This window comes from Oryctolagus cuniculus, chromosome 3, assembly GCF_964237555.1.
Source record: "Oryctolagus cuniculus chromosome 3, mOryCun1.1, whole genome shotgun sequence".
NCBI lineage: Eukaryota > Metazoa > Chordata > Mammalia > Lagomorpha > Leporidae > Oryctolagus > Oryctolagus cuniculus.
In genome coordinates this window covers 175,559,116-175,576,970 of record NC_091434.1, presented here as the reverse complement: position 1 = coordinate 175,576,970, position 17,855 = coordinate 175,559,116, and the positions used below count along the sequence as shown (strand labels likewise).

At 40.2% G+C, this 17,855-nt stretch overlaps 1 protein-coding gene across 1 annotated transcript in view; it reads left to right on the top strand.

Moving 5' to 3' along the window:
- CNTNAP2 (contactin associated protein 2) overlaps positions 1–17,855 on the top strand; it is a 2,389,242-nt gene that overhangs the window by 1,982,741 nt on the left and 388,646 nt on the right. The gene's annotated exons all lie outside the window — the stretch shown is intronic.

Sequence of the window (17,855 nt, the reverse complement as noted above, 5' to 3'; positions counted from 1 at the left end):
GGATGTTAAGGATAGAACATTCCCCTTTCCAAAATTCTCAAAAAAAAAAAGGCAACATATTCATTTGACTTGAAGAGAAATATTCAGGAAAGATACTGCATGGATCCCGAGTCACCTTGCATGTACTGTAATGATGCGAAACACAAAATACAAGATCCCCTGATAGATGGTCAGAATAAATGACACTGGCAGCATTTATTCAGCAGCAGCCTGCCCTCAACTCAGTATCTTCACTTCTGGTCTGCATAAGGTTGCCCACCTTGGTCACTGAAACATACCAAAGGGAAATGAACATTTTCTGTAAATAATTAAATACTTTCCTAAATCTGTCACTATGTTATGAAACTGACTGATGTTTTCACAGTTCATCTAGTAAACAAAAGAACTACATTTAATACATATTTCAAAGTGAAGCAGATATAACACAGATAAGAAAATTATATTTGCATGTGACTTAGCCTTGTTAAGATGTTTCCGTATCTATAATATGAAAAGGTTGCTTGTACTGTTGGCATTGTGGCATAGTGGCTTAAGTTGCCAACTGCAACACTGGCATCCCATATTGGAGCACCTGTTCTGGTCCCAGCTGCTCTGCCTCTGATCCACTTCCTTGTTAATGGCCTAGGAAAGTAGTGGATAAGTACTTGAGCCCCTGCAACCTATTTGGGAAACACAGATAGAGTTCCTGGTTTCAGCCTGATTCCTGGTTTTAGCTTGGCCCAGCTTTGACTGTGGCAGCCATTTGGGGAATGAACCAGCAGATGGAAAATCTCTTTCTTCGTCTGTTCCTCCCTTTCTCTCACCCCATGCCCCTCCACACATACACACTGTGCCTTTCAACTAAATAAAATAAAACTATTTAAAAATGATTACTTTTGTTATAAAATTGATAATAACTAAATAGCTGATAAGATGAATTAAAATGAAATCTTAGGTTGGTCCTACAATCTATAAAATTTGGCTAAAATTCAATTTGTATACATGTTCTAGTTTTAGAACCTAAACTAGAACTGAAATCTAGTATCTCACTAGTCAAGTAGTTTAGATTCTAATACCATTGCAGCACGACTCAGAAAAGCATGTTGTCAAGCTCTGCCACTAGAAAGGTTAATAGGAAACGTCCATCTACATTAGAGTGAGCTGCAACCAACAGAGGTAGCATGCATTCCACCGAAGGGCATAGATTATCCTTTGTAACTCCTTCTAAATATCTATATTTGTGAAAAATATTGCTTCAGAACAGGTAAAAGATTGTCTGATAAAAATAAGACCATCTAACCAACATTCTAATGACCTGAGCCTTCCTTTTGGTTTTTGTTTTCCTTAAAAGGCACTGATAGATGGTTTTTAATCTTCCTGTGCGAGATTTTATAAGACATAAATGCTTTCTAGGAAAACTCACTGCAAAGAGAGAAAGGGAAAAGCATTCACAGATACATTCAGCTCCCAAGCACTCTTTGTGCATCTCAAGAGCACTTGCTGCTCCCGAGAGACTGTGTTTTTCATCATATTGGAAAAAATAATATGATTGGTACCTGCAGTTTCTGACACCAATCTTGCACCTAATCTCTGTGGCTTTATGAATATCTACAAGGGACCCAAGGCCTAATTGAAACTGCTGCTAACTATTGATTTATTGAGCTGTTAGTACCAGGTAGTTTAGGAGGACTCTGTAAATATGAGCTGATGGTAGGAATGGTCAAGATCCCATAATTTCTTAATGTCAGTTTATTTATCTGTAATATTTATGGTTGTGAGATAGAATCTAGAGATTATCTGTGTTGGGGGCAGAAATTCACTTCTGAAGGATGACAGTAAATATAATATGTAATATATTTATATATATAAATATAATATTATAATATAATATAATATAATGATGTTGTTTGTTGAAATTTCAAGAACCAAGTCCTAACAGCTAAGAAAAAAACAAAGACAATGAAACAGAATCATTCTAAACAAGGAAAAATGGAAGAGGGAAAGATAGGAGGGAGGGGTTGAGGATGTTACATTGTTTTTGAAATCGAACTGAACCTTCAGGGTGTGTTGGGGAGGAAAGCTGAAGAATTGCTTACATAGGAAACAAAGTGACCAAGTTCCAGGGGTGCTGGGACCCAGGTACATCCCCCACATTGATTTCCAGCCCAGACCTTTGCTACGAATGCAACCATGCACTTTGATTTTTGTCATGGAAAGAGTTTTATTCACCCAACAAAACATCAGACAGTATCACAGGCTGAGATTCCTAAGATTTTTATTGGTTGGCATAGTTCATTTTTCCTGAACTGAAAAGTTACGGAGAGACACAGTCATGTAGTATTCTTCTCCCTTTAAACTCATGCAGCGCTACCAGAATTCTGGAGATGAGAGAACTCCACATCCTTGCCAACCTTATGGTTGTCTGAAACTAGTGTTTCAGACAATGGCCTCCTGCCATCCTCATCCACTATTTCACTTTTCACACTTTCAATAACCCAGGGCCAACTGAGGTCTGAAAATACTAAAGGGCAAATTTTAGAAATAGACAACTCATAGATTTTAAAATGTGTGTGATTCCAAGTAGTGTTATGGACTCTCAAGCCATCCACTCTGCCCTGCCTGGGACAGCAGTCTCCCCTTAGCCCAGCGTATCCAAGTTCTGTTCACTCCCCACCCACTAGTCACTTGATGGCCTTCTCAGTTAGGAGATCTGCTATCGTTGTATTTCAGTGCTTGTGTTCAAGTAACCCTTATTTACATAACAACTGCCCCAATGCAGAAAAGTAGTGATGTTGGCAATCAGAGAGACCAAAGAAAACCCGTGAAAGTACAATAAGATATTTTGAGAGAGAGACTACATTCACATAACATTTATTACAATATATTGTTAGAATTGTCCCATGTTATTATTGGTTAGGCTCTCACTGTGCCTACTTTATAAATTAAACTTTATCAAAGGTATGTACATACAGGAGGAAAAAACAGGTTGGGGTACACATGTGTAGAATCCAGTACTTTGGCAAGGTTCAGGCATCCACTGAGCTCTTGGGTCGTGTGGCCCCGTGGGGTGGGGTGGGGGGATGATGCATTCCAGCAGCCCGTGTGCGTCCTCTTCTGGCTCTCCTTGCCTGATCCACCCTAGTGCAGTCTGCAACAGCGTGCGGCTCTGCATACCTGCTGGATTTCAGCATGTCAGTGCATAAATTAATCTCTTATTGGTGTATAAATAACTTTACGACGAGTTCCCTCTGCATTCTTTTTAGTGTGACATTCACATTCCTCCTTGATGTGTCCCAGATCACCCCAGGTCTCCCTTTTGGAGTTCCTTAGAATACACCTGCAGCATCACCCTGGGAATTCTCTCTCATTTCTGGGAGTCAGGACCTGCACAGTGATTGGTATCATCCTCCAAGGCCTGAAACTCTCCCACCGGGAGGCTTGCAGACCTTCCTCTGCATCCCCCTGATCTGCATCAGATTGTCCTGATTCTTCAGTGCCTCCTTGTGATCTCCCTCATTCCCAGCACTCTTCACCCACTTCTCTAGGCAAGCAGAAACCACAGTACACTGTTTGACCTTTAATGTCCCACACTCGAGGTTCCTGTTATAATTAGGAGTTTCTCTGCTGGATGCCCACACTAAATTACAAACCATTTGAAAACAAGGACTAGTTTCATTCTACTTTAGATCTTTACCAGCACCTGGCATCCTAAAACAATGAAAAGAGAGTTCTGTATTCTGTACTAAAAACAAAGAAAAGCAAGAGCAATTCATCTTACTTTTATCGCTAGTCTCAGATAAGCAACATTTTCAAGTTTACTATATATCTGTGTGGTCTAAGCTGGCATATTTTCCCCCAAAATATATAAAAGAACACAATAAAAGTACAGGTTGTGCCTTGTGAAGATAAATGACTGGGCTTCTGAACTTTTACTGTTATATCCTCTTTCTCTTGATAAATCATATTTGAAAATTCATATTAACTTTGGCCAAGAAATGCATTGAAGCCATTTGGTTAAACTCACTCAGTTATGTTAAATTGGAAAGATTAACTGAACAGAAAAGAGTGGGTTTTGTGATTGTATACCACATAATTTCAGCAGAACAATATTTTTTCCACCAATATATTTATTATTTGCTTTTAAGCCACAGAATCTGACTTCAGCCTAAGCAACTATATTTTCCTTTTTTTTTTTAACAATAAACACCTTTAATTACCTTCCTTCAAACTACTTTGCTGTAACACACAATGTGTTCGTCTCCTGAGGTGAGCGTGAAAAAGAAGCCCAGCATGACTGAATGCTACCGTAATTAAAGAAAAACTAAAAAGGTCACATCCTAGGATGGGGTAAATCTCAGGCAGCTTCAGAGAATGGAAGCCAGCTACCACTATGTACTGAGACAGCCAAGCATTACATTGGTTATTGAGTAATTCCTTGCATTTCCTCTTTTCAGCCTTGTGCCCACATTAAGCAGGAAGGCATCCCATTTCAATTAGTACCTGTTTTATTTCTCAGCCTCTGTAGACTGTTGAGTGCATTTCTAACAAAAGAGTCAGAATGAAAATTAACGCCAATATGGTTGAGTGAGCAGTCTCAGATTCAAGGTAGGATGGTTGTTTGTTTGTTTGTTTTTCTGGATATAGTGTCCTGCATATCAAGTCCTGATACCAAGTCCTAAAAGATGAGAAGGATTTGGGGGATGTCTGTAGTGACTCATGAAGACCGCTAGGGCCAACGTCCACTCAGTTGATCTAAGCAGCTCTCCATGTGGGTGAGTGAGCTAACCCAGGTCATGCAGTAGTGACTTGGAAGGGCACTGGTGCCCTCAGAGATCTTAGTATAGAGAACAGAGCAGGGGACCAGGAAAGCTGGCACAATGCAGCAACAGGACTGCTCACTGAGCACAGCTTCCCCCAAAGACCCAAGACCCAGAGGATTCCTCCAAAGCCATAAAGAGTCAGGGATGGAATCTGGAATGAGGGTGAGGAGAAGACTATGCTTGCTCTACCTTTTTTTCTTCGTATTCGTTGTTGCTAGAGGTGTTATTTCACTGCCTCCTCCCCTTTGTGGAAGGGAAGGGTGGACCCAGAGCAGAACATGTTGTCATTCTACTCTCTCTCCCCACTCTCTTTCCATTCCTGCACCCTCCCACTTCCCTCCCTGCTTTTATTACCTCTGCCCTAACCTGATTCAAATATTATTTGTAGACTTAACTTTAGAGTCCTGTACATTGGGGCTTTTGGATGACAATGTTTTTGATTTATTTATTTTAGAGCACTCCCATCTGCTGGTTCTCTCCCTAAATGCTTGCCATAGCCCTGACTGGGGCCAACGCCGGAGCCAGGAACTCAGTCCCAGTCTCCCGCTTGGGTGGCAGGGACCTAAGCACATGAGCCATCACCCCTGCCTTCCAGAATCTACATTAGCAAAAAGCTAGAGTCAGAATTTGGAGCCAAGAATTGAATGAAGGTGAGACACAGGCATCTTAAGTGGCACCTGAACACTAAAGCTAAATACTCACCCCCAATAGGTGCTTTTTAATGACAAATCATGCATTCCAAAATAAGAACTACATAACCCCATGTACAGGGTTATACCAGAATCTACAAAGGCTATCCAGTGTCACTGTTCCCTGTGAAATGGGTAATAGCCTTAATGACTGTAGCTGTGGGAATACTTGGATCCTGTCAGTGTGCCTTATGCTGTTTCTGTCTGGGCTATATATTGTATGTCTATTCATCAAGCCCTTATTTCCACTTAGGGAGTGTGCTCGTCTTTTTTTATGAACTCTGGGAATGGCTGTGCAATGCTCTGTGTGCCTGTCATCAGGAGCCCCATGTCTGCAGTCTCTCTTGCAGCCATCATGCCTTCCAGGTCTTTGGTACAGGAGAAATGACTATGGGGGCAGACCTCTTTAAAGTCCAAGTGTCAGAGACTGGCTCTGTGGCACAGCGGGTTCAACTGCCACTTTGAACGTTGCCATTCTGTATTAGAGTGCCAGCTCCAGTCCAGGCTCCTTGGCTCCCAATACAGCTTCTTGCTAATGCCCTGGGAAAGCAGCCAAAGATAGTGCAAGTTCTTGGGCCTCTGCCACTCACCTGGGAGACCCAGATGGAGTTCCTGACTCCTGGTTTTAGCCTAGACCTGGCTGTTGTAGCTGTTTGGGGAGTAGATCAACAGTTGAAAGATACCACTTCTCTCTGTGTGTTTCTACCTCTCTCTCTGTCACTCCTCCTTTAAAATAATAAGTGATAAATACATCTAAAATAAATGAAGTGCGAGTGCCTGGAAGAGTTTCTTCATGTTTGCAATCTGAACATAGAACACACTTGCCCAAAGTGTGGCACCATGACATTGGCCAGGTAACACTGTTAACCACCCACAGGCAGGAACAGCTGAAGACTTTAGTGTTCAGTCACTTCTTTGGGTTTCTCTTGTGCCAGTCCCATCCCTTCCATCATCATCATCACATGGCACTGCCACAGTGACTGTTACAAAGATATCAGAAAGCTGGGACAAGTTCTGAATAAATTTCAGCTCTGTGGTTTCTCTGGGATTATCTGTTCCCAATATCCCCATCACTCCTCTACCCCCGAGAGAAAAGAGGAGACAAAAGTCTCTTGAGTAGTGCACAGAATGCATCATAGGCTTGGGAATAATCAACATTAACTGTGTTCAGCAGAGAGAGATGCACTGTGACTAAGCTTCACCGAATTTTAATGGCATAATTTTTAGCCCAAAAAGCATACTCGTATGTGCCAAAGTGATTAATGATACAGTTTATGCAGCTCATTGGTCATACTTAGGTTAGTTTAAATATTCATCTGTTGTTTTGCTGTGATGAATCTCCCTGTGTTTCTTTTTATTTGTATTCCCCCCTGACTGCTTCCTCTTGTCTGGTTGGAAGATTTTTTGCCTGAATTTACAAAGAAATGCCAGTGTCCTTCTAGGTTACAGTGCATAGAGGCTGCAACACTCTTCATTGCAGGTGGTGAAGTACACGCACAACTGCCCCATTTTTCTTGGGTAAGATGCCCTAATGGCCCCAGTGGGAGCCAGGTCAGGGGTTCAGTATTCTGATTTGTGGCAAACGAAGCCATTAGTGAAGTTGGAAGTTACTTAATGTTCTGAGGACTTCCCTTAAAACATTTTAATGTCATCCCTTATAAGTCCTCTTTCCTTTCTGTGTATTTGTAATTTAAATTTTGATTGGCAATTTCAGGAACTCTGCTTTCTAGAATTATATGAATTTTCCTCCCAAATGAGAAGCTCTCTAGATGTTGAAACTGCATTTATGGTGAAGAACAGAAAAGCTATAGAAGTGATATAAGAACAACATAATTAGACCTTTTATGGTAGAAGTCTATGATCTTTCAAATTTGATGCTTGCATTGGACACTGTCCTGATCTGACTATAGCCATACCCAGATGTAGGAAATGTTGCCTTTTTAAGCCATGATGTTGAGAGTACAATTTCCAAATTAGTCTACACCATTCTTCTATTTATGAGTCACCCATTCAATCCAACCTTTCAAATGTAAGAATGGACTTCATGTCAGTTTGAGACCTTGGAGAGCTGGCTAGAAGTAAAATGGAAAATTCTAGACACTAAGATAGAGCTCAGCTTCCAGGATATTATGAGCTAATTTGGAAGTTGCGATCTCCCTGCCAGTGAGGCATGTGTCTTCATCTGTTGGTCTTCCCTCTTATCTCCCAATCCCAATTAGAGGAAACAAGGTGTAGTATATACATACCTCTAGTATACATGATACCAGAACCACAGTGTCTGTAAATTTTCCAATCCTGGGAGCTGCCTTCTCTCTTAATATCTGATTAATGACATCTTATATTAGGAAATCCAGTTTTGTTCCAAACACTATCAGTGGTTCCCGAGAATGTTTGGGGAGGACATGTATCCTCCTGGGGGTCAGCTGTCCTCCTATTCCCAAGGCTTCAATATTCAGCACTGAACATATTACCATCCCTCTAACCATTAGCTTTCTTCTACATTATTTAGCCCTAAACACAGACACTGTAACCCAACCCACCTGTTTCTGTTGTAACATGTTAGAAGTTTATGCTGGAGATCAAAATAATTAAATTCCATGTGGGATATTATTATTATTTATCATCCATCAAGATATAGGATCAATCAAACAGATCCATCAAGTTCTGTTTCCTTGGACCACGCCATGAGCTGTACTCTTGCATTCTCTTTCTTCTGAGTACTAACATCCAACATTGCATCTTTGAAGCAGCCAGAGGGGAAGTGAAATAGTTCCTGTTATCCTATTACTCAAAACAATCTTGAGTCCCTCATCCAAAACTCTTTTCTTTTTAGGTTATTTCACCACTGTTACCTTTTTTACACTTACTTGCCATTCTCTGCAATAGCCTGCAGGTTATAATTGAATTGTGAGTAACCTCTCCCCAAAATCCATTCTATCTCATTTTAACTCTAATGAATGAGGGTTTGTAATTATCCATAATGAGAGAAAAACAGCAGCATCCTTTTCATAAAGGGATATGTGAAAGCAAATGTTTTTGGAAATCATATTAAAATGTCTGTTTGCCTGTATGGCAGATTCGAATGTGTTCAGAGCCTTGCTAGTATGATTATGTGACAAGCTCCTTCTCAGAGTTGTCTTACTGTATTGTTTGCTCCACCCCAGAATGCGTAGCACTTTTTGACCTGGGAATAAGTGGAAATATAAAGGCAGAGCTTTGGGCCCACATTGCTTAGAACAAAACAAACAGTCATGTTCCATGTTACCACCTTGGTGGCTTACCTCAAGAAATAGAGGAAATGTCCACGTATTCTCACATTTCTATTTCTGCCTAATTCTCAGTCGAGAAAACCACGGAAAACATTCTGTGCAGAGGACTAAAGTTGGAGTTTGAGCAGTATAAAGAGTACAGAATCTGGAATCCAGAGGGTCAGTTGGGTTCCTGGCCAGTCTTTGATAGTCTTTGCAATTTTGGAAAATTATTTACATTTTCTGGGCTTCAGATTCCCCATTTTTAAGATTCAGAGTCTGGACCAGATACCCTCCTTACCTATTATACAGCTCTATAATTTTGTGAGACTAATGTTTAAAGCTCTAGAGCCCTAATTATTTGGAAATAATGACTGTATACATTCTTTAGTAACACTTATTTAGTAAACCTGAGGTGCACTAAAATTGCATGTTTGGTGGAAACTCCGTTGTTGTCTAACCACTTGAAACCCATCGTAGCTCCCTTCCCCAGTGTTCACATCAAGTGCACCTCTGAGCAGAGGCAGCAGTCACTGTTGTTGAGCTTCCCCACTTACTGCAAGGGGCTTGGATGCAAAACAGAGTAGTTCTCAACCCCAAGAGTTTTGGACTAACAGAGAACTGCCCCAAGTCCTAATTTTCTCTCTGGGTTTTCACCCAACTGTCTGAAAAAAGCAAGGACTTTTGGGTTTAAGCAAGGCCTACTATAGGAACTGGTTTAAACAGCTCTGTGGCCTACTAACAAGTCTAAATCAGTACTTCTATCAAAGTTTTCTTTCTCCAAATGCCTATTCAGGTTAATATCTAATTTTCTCCATATTACAGCATATATGAAGGTTGTCATGGCAACCACATAATGTTTTTGCCAGTAGAATCTATGTAGCACTTTTAGGCTTCCCCTGCTGTCTGTATATTTTTCTTAGTCTACTTTCCTTTTTTTAATAAAAATAGATTTATTTATTTATTTATTTGAAAGGCAAAGTTAGAGAAGGAGAAAGAGAGAGATAGAGAGAGCTTCCATCTGCTGGTTCACTCCCCAAATGGCTGCAATGGCCAGGGCTGTGACAGGACAAACCCGGGAGCCTCACTGGGTCTCCCAGGTGGGTGTAGGGGACCAAGTACTTGGGCCATCCTCCTCTGCTTTCTTAGACACATTAGCAGAGAACTGGATCGTAAGTGGAGCACCCAGGACTTGAACTGGTGCCCATATGGGATGCCAGCACTGCAGGTGGAGGCTTAACCTTCTGTGCCACAGTGCTGGCCCTAGTCTACATTCAAATCTCATCTACCCAAAGTTTTGAGAATCCTGTTTATCAATCATGACAAGGTTTTGGAGTTTTTTTTTTTTGTCTTAATGTGTCTTTTTTTTGCCATCCATTGTGGACAATGATTATGAATTTATAGAATGTTACAACCAGAAGAGTTCATAAGAATCATTTTAGTCTCTTAGTTTTCTACTTGTCAGTAGAAAACAATTATCAGGGACCTTGTTAAAAACACAGTTTCTTAGTCTTCATACAAGCCACCAGATCAGAATTTCATCAGAGACAAGAGAATCTATATTTTCAACGAACATCCCCGTCAATCATACCATTGATTAATTTTGATAAAATCAAGCCTAATACTATGATTTCCTTTACAAACATGGATGTTTGTTTTGGTTATGCATGTCACAAATGAAAATAAAGAAAAACATTATATTGCCTTGTCAGGATTAATAATTGAAACATGTCAATTATAAAACATATACTGGAAATTATAATAAGACTGAAATGCTCAACTTAGACCTCTCAGTCTCCAAACCTCTAGACTTTGCCAAGCTTTAAATAACCAGGATTATGTTATCTCCATCAGCGCAGTCACCTTCCGTGCTTCTAGAAGCTCAATAGCACTGTGTAGATAGATATCCAATCAAGAGATCTAGAGCCTTAGATTATTTTAGGAATGTGAGATTTCTTCACACTCATAAGCATTCTCTTATCCTTAAAGCAGAAAACAGTCTCCAAATCTTCACAAAGATGAGTGTCCACCTCCACTAAAGCTTGTGTACCTTTGAAAGTGTAACTGTGCTCTGTTCCTTCCACATAGACAAAATTAGAATCAGAAGGTGTCTTTCTGAAGCCAACTTCCATCAGCCTACAGCCATTGGAAAGTCACAGGAAGCAGAGGAAATGGTACTGTCAGAAACAAATTCACACTCCCCAAGAGAGGCCAGGGGCAAAGTCCATAGGGTACTGTTAGGAGAGCGGGGTCTAACAGTAAAAGCCACCACTAGGTGCATCTAATGTTCCACACATATGGACCGCTTGGCTGATTTCTGGGCTATGGAGGAAGCCCGTTTGATCCAGGCTGTCTGAACCCGTGCCTTAGACCAGCCTTCTGACATCCTGGACAAAGCGAGAGAGATTGAGAATTAGGCTTAGCTATCACTTCATATGCCAAGACCAATGGAGTGAACCCTGTGCAGCCCAGGATTAGGTTTAGCAAGGATTTGAGGCAAGAAGAAAAGAACACCAGTATCCCCAGCTCATTCCACACATCTGAAGCTGTGTAGCTATTACAGCTCTTGAAATTCCCCTGTTCCTGGATAATAAACCTCCCATTTTAAATCTGGGGAAAGAAGAATCATACTAGTATGATGATTGAAAGAAATTCATATGTTGGCTTTCATATTTCCCCAAATAAAATCTCAATTGTAATTTTAGGTAGTTTGCAGTTTTTATTATTAAAATTTTAGAATTTGGAGGCAGCCATAGAGGAAGACAGCACTCTGCTAGAAAGATTCGGGTCTCCTTTTGGGCAACACGCTTCACTTCTTTTAAAGGAAGATGCCGTTTATGGTGGATTTTTGTTGTTCTGTCTACCATGTTTGTTAAATTTTCCATTTTGATTATTCTAGTCAGGTAATGGTGAGCTCAGCAGAGTAAACACATGTGCAACTCCAAAGTTCTATGCTTAATGTCAGTTATAAATTTTACCAAGTAGCTAGAAAAGCAGCTATAATAAGGAATATTCTAATTAGCCTTAGAGGTTTTATGCTGTGGAAAATATGAGATTTTTTTTCTTTTGCAGAGTTTACTAATTGCCCCCAACAATAGGCATGAATCTCTCTTGTTGCACTTGCAGATAATATATGGATTTCACTTCCAGCTGTGACACAACAGAGGAATGGAGGAACTTGCATAAAATTTTCATGTCATAAACAACTAGAGAAAATAGTTACACGTCTGCTAAAATGAAAATCAATAACAATATTCTCTATCTGCACGCTAGCAATGCTTCAGCATTAATGAAGCTATTGTTGACACTCTACAATTGATGATTGCCATAAATATCAGTATGATATCTATCCTATGGTTTAATTACAATTTTAAACCTAAAAATATATGAGGAATACCTTGTCTTGAAAATAGTCTCAAGGAATATATCGAGATATTTTATTCAACCGTGTATACATTTGTAGAATAATTGTTAGTAGCTAGTGCCGTGAAAACTACATAACTGCTGGATAACAAAAATGAAGTGTGACCAAAATATGAAAATAAGGCCAATTGTCTGAAAATAGTCTTCAAACAGTGCTGTTTCATGTTTGGCAAAATTCTAGCAGGGAGGAGGAAGGAAAGGTTTTATGTGTTTGAAACTGTTTACATTCCAGAATCATGTCTCATGATTAATATTAATATTAATGTTGAGATCATGATACCTTTTGACTGGAAATCTTCAGAAAACAGACTCCCGTGCACAGCCTGTGGCTAACTGCTAACTCTTAAGTAAACTAGGAAAATAACATTTTCTTGGTTCTTTTCTAGGGGCTGATTTCCAGCTCCAGTAGCCCAGTCCAATTAGTAAGTCCTGCTAGTCTTCTTGAAGTTTTTCGTAATCCTCTTTTGACCTCCCTAATTTGAATTATTCTGTGCTATCAACAAAGATTTGACAGTTGGGCCTCAGTGAAGTCAAAAACTACAATCTCAATTAGAGTTTCTTAGTCATTGTGCATATTGTATTGTTGCATGGGGAAAATATTAGAATCTAATTAAAAGAAAGGGGAATTGTCAGTGTGCTTATTAAACTTGACTTAAAATAGAGTTAAAGAAAAGTTTGTCTTTAATTGTTGTGGATATCTACCAGTGCAGACCACTGAATAGACAACACTGATATTCATTGTAAAAGAATAACATGTGTTTCAGGAACACACATGGAGAATCACAGAATTTGAAATGGTCCAAGTATTTTAAAGCATATTTTTATTTTTTCTGGCTCTTGGCCAAGACCTTTATTTGCAGTTACAAAAAACATGGTTACATATTTAATAATTTCCTTTATCCAACACTTTCCAGCATGTAGTAAAGCGTCTTATAATTTAATATGAAATAAACAGCGCATTTTCATGTGTTTGAAAACATACAAAAGTAAACAAATAGTTTAGGGTTGTAATGAGTGATCAACTATAAAGAACATTAAAGAAGTCCTACCTAGCAGAGAAATATCGTTTGATGGGGAAGAAATGAATAGGATCAGGTCAGAACCTACAGTATCAAAGAAAAACTGAACAAGACACTTGTTAAAAGTGGCAAGAGAGTCTTTGTTCAAGGCTATTGTAATGTGTTGGTCAAGACTGTTGCATCAGGGGACAGAGACTCATCTCACTTCCATTGACAGTAAAGGCTGGAGAGTTTTTAATCACTAGGGTGAGCAAGGCACCAAGTTCTGCAGGACAGCACAGTATAATTAGGTCACGTGTTAACTGGCATTTTTGGGAGTAAGACTCCTACCCTGTGACACAGACTAGGAGACAGGGGCCATACCTTTCCTGAAGATCAGATTTTGAAAGGATGACTTCCAGGTTCTGGAAAGAGACATTCATCAGCTATACTTGGTTCAAAAGTTTTGTGGAAAAATTGAATTTAGGAAATAGGTTTATTTTAGTATAAAATTACTTTGAAATTTATATGTAGGTTTTTCATTAGAAAAGTTCATGGAAATGCATGTTATGGAAAAGTATGTATAAGTTTCAAATTTTTTTAACCAAAATAAGCTTTTAATTTTTGATTTCCATGAAGTTTTTGAAATGTCCTCCTAGAAGGAAAGGCAGAGTAAGAATCCACAACATTGCTGCTTCTAAAGTAAATGCTCCAGGAAGAAGGATGTCAGGGCCTCGAGCCAGGAAGAAATTTGGCTTCTGGGCACGTGAGGGCCTCCTTGGTCAAACAGTGCCTCGGCGGCCGTGCTGAGGTAAGGTCAGGTGGGTAGAGAGCCTGGTCCTTGTATCCTTGCATCATGTTACCTTACATATATTAAACATTGTATTTTGTATTTAGTAAAGGCATAAATGGTATTACATACCACTTAATAGAAAGCAAATTAATAGTACTCACAGAACCAGGAATCGTACTCAACAATATTTAATAGAAATATTAATAATATCAATGGAAGTAGAAATGGTATTGGGCTCTGGCCAAGATGGGTGGTGTTGCGTGGTGGGATAGCCTTACTGGCTAACACATGGCAAGTTGCTGGGTGGACGATGCTTTTGCAAGAAGAACAGGCACAGGTTCTTCTCTATCATTTCTGCTGGCTATACTTGGTCTTTCTGAAGGAAAGGACAATATTTTCACACTTGATTTATTGAGGAGACTCAGGCAGAGAGCTCATTAATTGCTTCTTCCTAATATCACCGTAAACCCTCATTCCCTAAGGCTACATCACTCCCTAGAACCAAGTCACCTACTTAAGGGAGATCATTCAACATTTTCAGGTCTCTGGGGTACCATTACCGACTTTATTGTTGCAAGTCGACAAATCGCCTCCCATCTGTCAGCTGTGTGACTGTAGCAGCAATGCCCTCGATGTCTCTTGAGTGGTCGGAAAGAATTAATGTGCCTCCCTAAGAATCTAACTTAATGCTAAGGAATGGCTCAAGCAAGGGGGACATCTGCCTGATGAAGAAGTGCTGGAATATAGAATACACTGTGCTTATCTGGCTGTGGCTGTGGCTCTGCCCAGGAAGATATTGATGCCCCTCTGTCTTGCTTAAATGTCCTGGTGACATCCATGGAGCTACTGAGAAGCTAACATTCAGAGAAAATAGCAAAGTCAGCAGGTACAGGTGGTCCTCAGAGAGAGCTTCTGGCCCCTCCATGAAGCTTGACATTACAAAATCAGAGTATGTGCGATGCTGTACATGCTTGGTGAGTACAAGGGCAAGAGACAGAAAGAGGGGCCAGCCGGAGGGAGCTCCTGTACTGGATGGAGCTCAGTGGGAGGTGCCAGGAGAACTCACAGCTCCTCTGCTCAGAGAACACAGAAGAGCCAGCTGAACTAAGGTTGCAGGGGAACAGACATTTGGGAGGAGATAAGCAAGCGTAATGTGCAGAGGTCTCAGCATGACACCTCATTTGCAGAACATCTCCAAAAGCAAAGGGATACCCTGCATGCTCTCCCTCTCATCTTAGAGACAACTACGGCCAACTCACAGAAGCAGGAACCCTGAGGCACTAAGCAGAAGAGAGAACCAGGAGGATCCAGTCTCCACCCACTGTTGTGGGACTGCTTGCCAGTGTTAGGAGTTCCTTCTGTTGGCAACCACTTTGGCTTTGTATAAGAAATGCCTCCTTGACATAAAGCCAAATTTTTAAAGTATATTTTATTTATTTTTAGTTAACTGAAAGGCAAAACCAAAGAGAGAAAGATCACTCAATCTTGCATTTGCTGGTTCACTCCCCAACTGCCTGCAACATCTGGGTCTGGCCAGACTGAAGCCAAGAGCCAGGGACTCCAACTGGACCTGTCACATAAGTGGCAGGAATCCAAGTACTTAAGTCATCACCTCCTGCTTCCCAGGTGCATTAGCAGGAAGCTGGATTGGAAGCAGAGTCAGGAGTCAAACCCAGATACTCCAGTATGGTGTGCAGGCATCCCAAGGGGTGGTATAACTCACTGCACCACAATACCCACCCATGTCACCTGTGAATTCATGGCAGACACTTGGTGGCCAGATGATGGATGTCAGTCAAGTTCTGTGTCATAGGCAGTGCAGGGCACAGTTGGATTCTGATGGATACTTCATGAGCCTTGCATTTACCAAGCTCCATAGTAGTCTAGAGTCACACTTAGTCACAGACCTAGCAGTGTCTCCTACATAAATATATAGTACATATATACAATACATAATACATAAATAAATATATACTGTATAATGAATAAATAATATATGTAATATATTATTATATATAATATTATAAAATATATAATACATAAATATATGCAACTGAGGACACCTTTGTGTCTGTGTCGGCTGGCCTGCAAGCTTCCTTCTTCTTCTGAACCACTGATAGGAAATTTGAAAGTACCTCTAAGTCTACATATGTTGAAATAGGATAAAAGGAATAAGAATTTATAATTTAGAATATAGTTGTTTCCCTCCTGCTTTCCTCTTACTGCACCCCAAACTCCCAGTAAGACATTTTTACCACCAAGGTTCTGAGCAAGACAATATAATTCAGGAGGTGTCTATTTCTCAGAATGCATTAATATGCTAGATTGTTTAAATACACATATTGGTTGTAGAAAGTAGAATGAAACTTTGACATGTTTGTTTAGCTACTAATTTCTCCACTAATTATGTCAGATCGCATTTTTGACTGTGTGTGTGTGTGTGTCTGTACACATACATGCAAAGAGACTTTGACTTAAAGATAGAGGATTGCCCACATCTGTTTAAATCTCCTCCCTTGGCAGCCTCTATTAAAATGATAATAAAGGAATAAAATACACCTATAAATTCACAAGGACAAAATGAACATGCAAGAAGACAAAAGCAGGTTAGAGATTTCAGCTCATCTTTAGAAAATCGAAAGCTGATTCTAGGAGAAGCAATAGATGGCAGGAGTGTAGATAAAGAGTCTGCATAATGGGTTACAGAAAACAAGTCTGGCTCTTTGTCATGAAGACAGCACCTGGAGACACTAGGTATTTTAGAAGGAAGATATAGACAGCAGATGAACTAAAGGCTATTGAAGGTAAGCGTGCACAACTCTGCTTACCTTTTTGTATCCGATACCAAAAATGTGCTTATTCCCACATACCCAATATCTAGGCTATCCATAGAATATTGGGCTACTAAGAGTTGAAGAACCTGAATAAGGAGACCCAAGATAGAGAAGGTAGGCCCAGCTGAGGTCAAAATGCAGAGCTGCAAATGGAGGAATGTAGAGAAAGCCTATGTCTCATTCCAATAGCTGGACATACTGCCTCTCCTTGCCCCTCCTCCGATTGTCCTGCCAGGAAGGAAATTTCAGAGGTCTTTCATGGAAAAACAAAAATCCAAGGATTACTAAATATTACAGAAAATCATTCAGTATTATAGGGAAAGAAGAAAAAAATTTAAAAAGAAAAAATCCTGGTATAAAGAAAGCTCTAGCAGGAAACAGAAGAAAACCTCTCTTAGACAACCACTGCTGACATGTTTGTCTCTCATATCGTTATTAGCAGAGAAGCAGATGTAAGATCCTACACATATAAGGAGTCCTCAAAAGCTTATGAAAAAGTCACGCATGGATTTCAAACTTTTGCACCAAAATAAACCTACGTTTTAATTCTGTGTTTCCACAAACTTATCCAAGTACCATTGTATATGCACTAGACTCTGCCTGGGTTTTTTCTATAGTCTCCGGCTTCTCCACCCATGAGTTACTACCCACATGGGGTCTTTCCGCAAGTGCTAAGAGGTGCATGGAAGTGATCATGATAGCATTGCTGAGCACAACAGGGACACACCCCTAAAGTGAGGAATTTCCACCCCTCTTCTGGAGGACACTTTCTGGGACTGTTAACTTTTACATGTCAACTTGACTGGGCCATGTGATACTCAGACACCTGGCCAAACATTGCTCTGGGTGTGTCTGTGAGGGTATCCTTAGTCGAGATTAACATGGGAATTGGAAAACTGAGTAAGGCAGATTTCTCACGCTAGTTGGAGGACAGCTTGGACTGGAAACCATGAGTCTGTTCCCACCCTCAGACTCCAGCTGAAACATTAGGCTCTTCTTGGGTATTGCATCTGCTGAGAGCTTTTGGATTGGAGCTACAATTATTGGAGCTCTTTGCTTCCTTCCAATTTA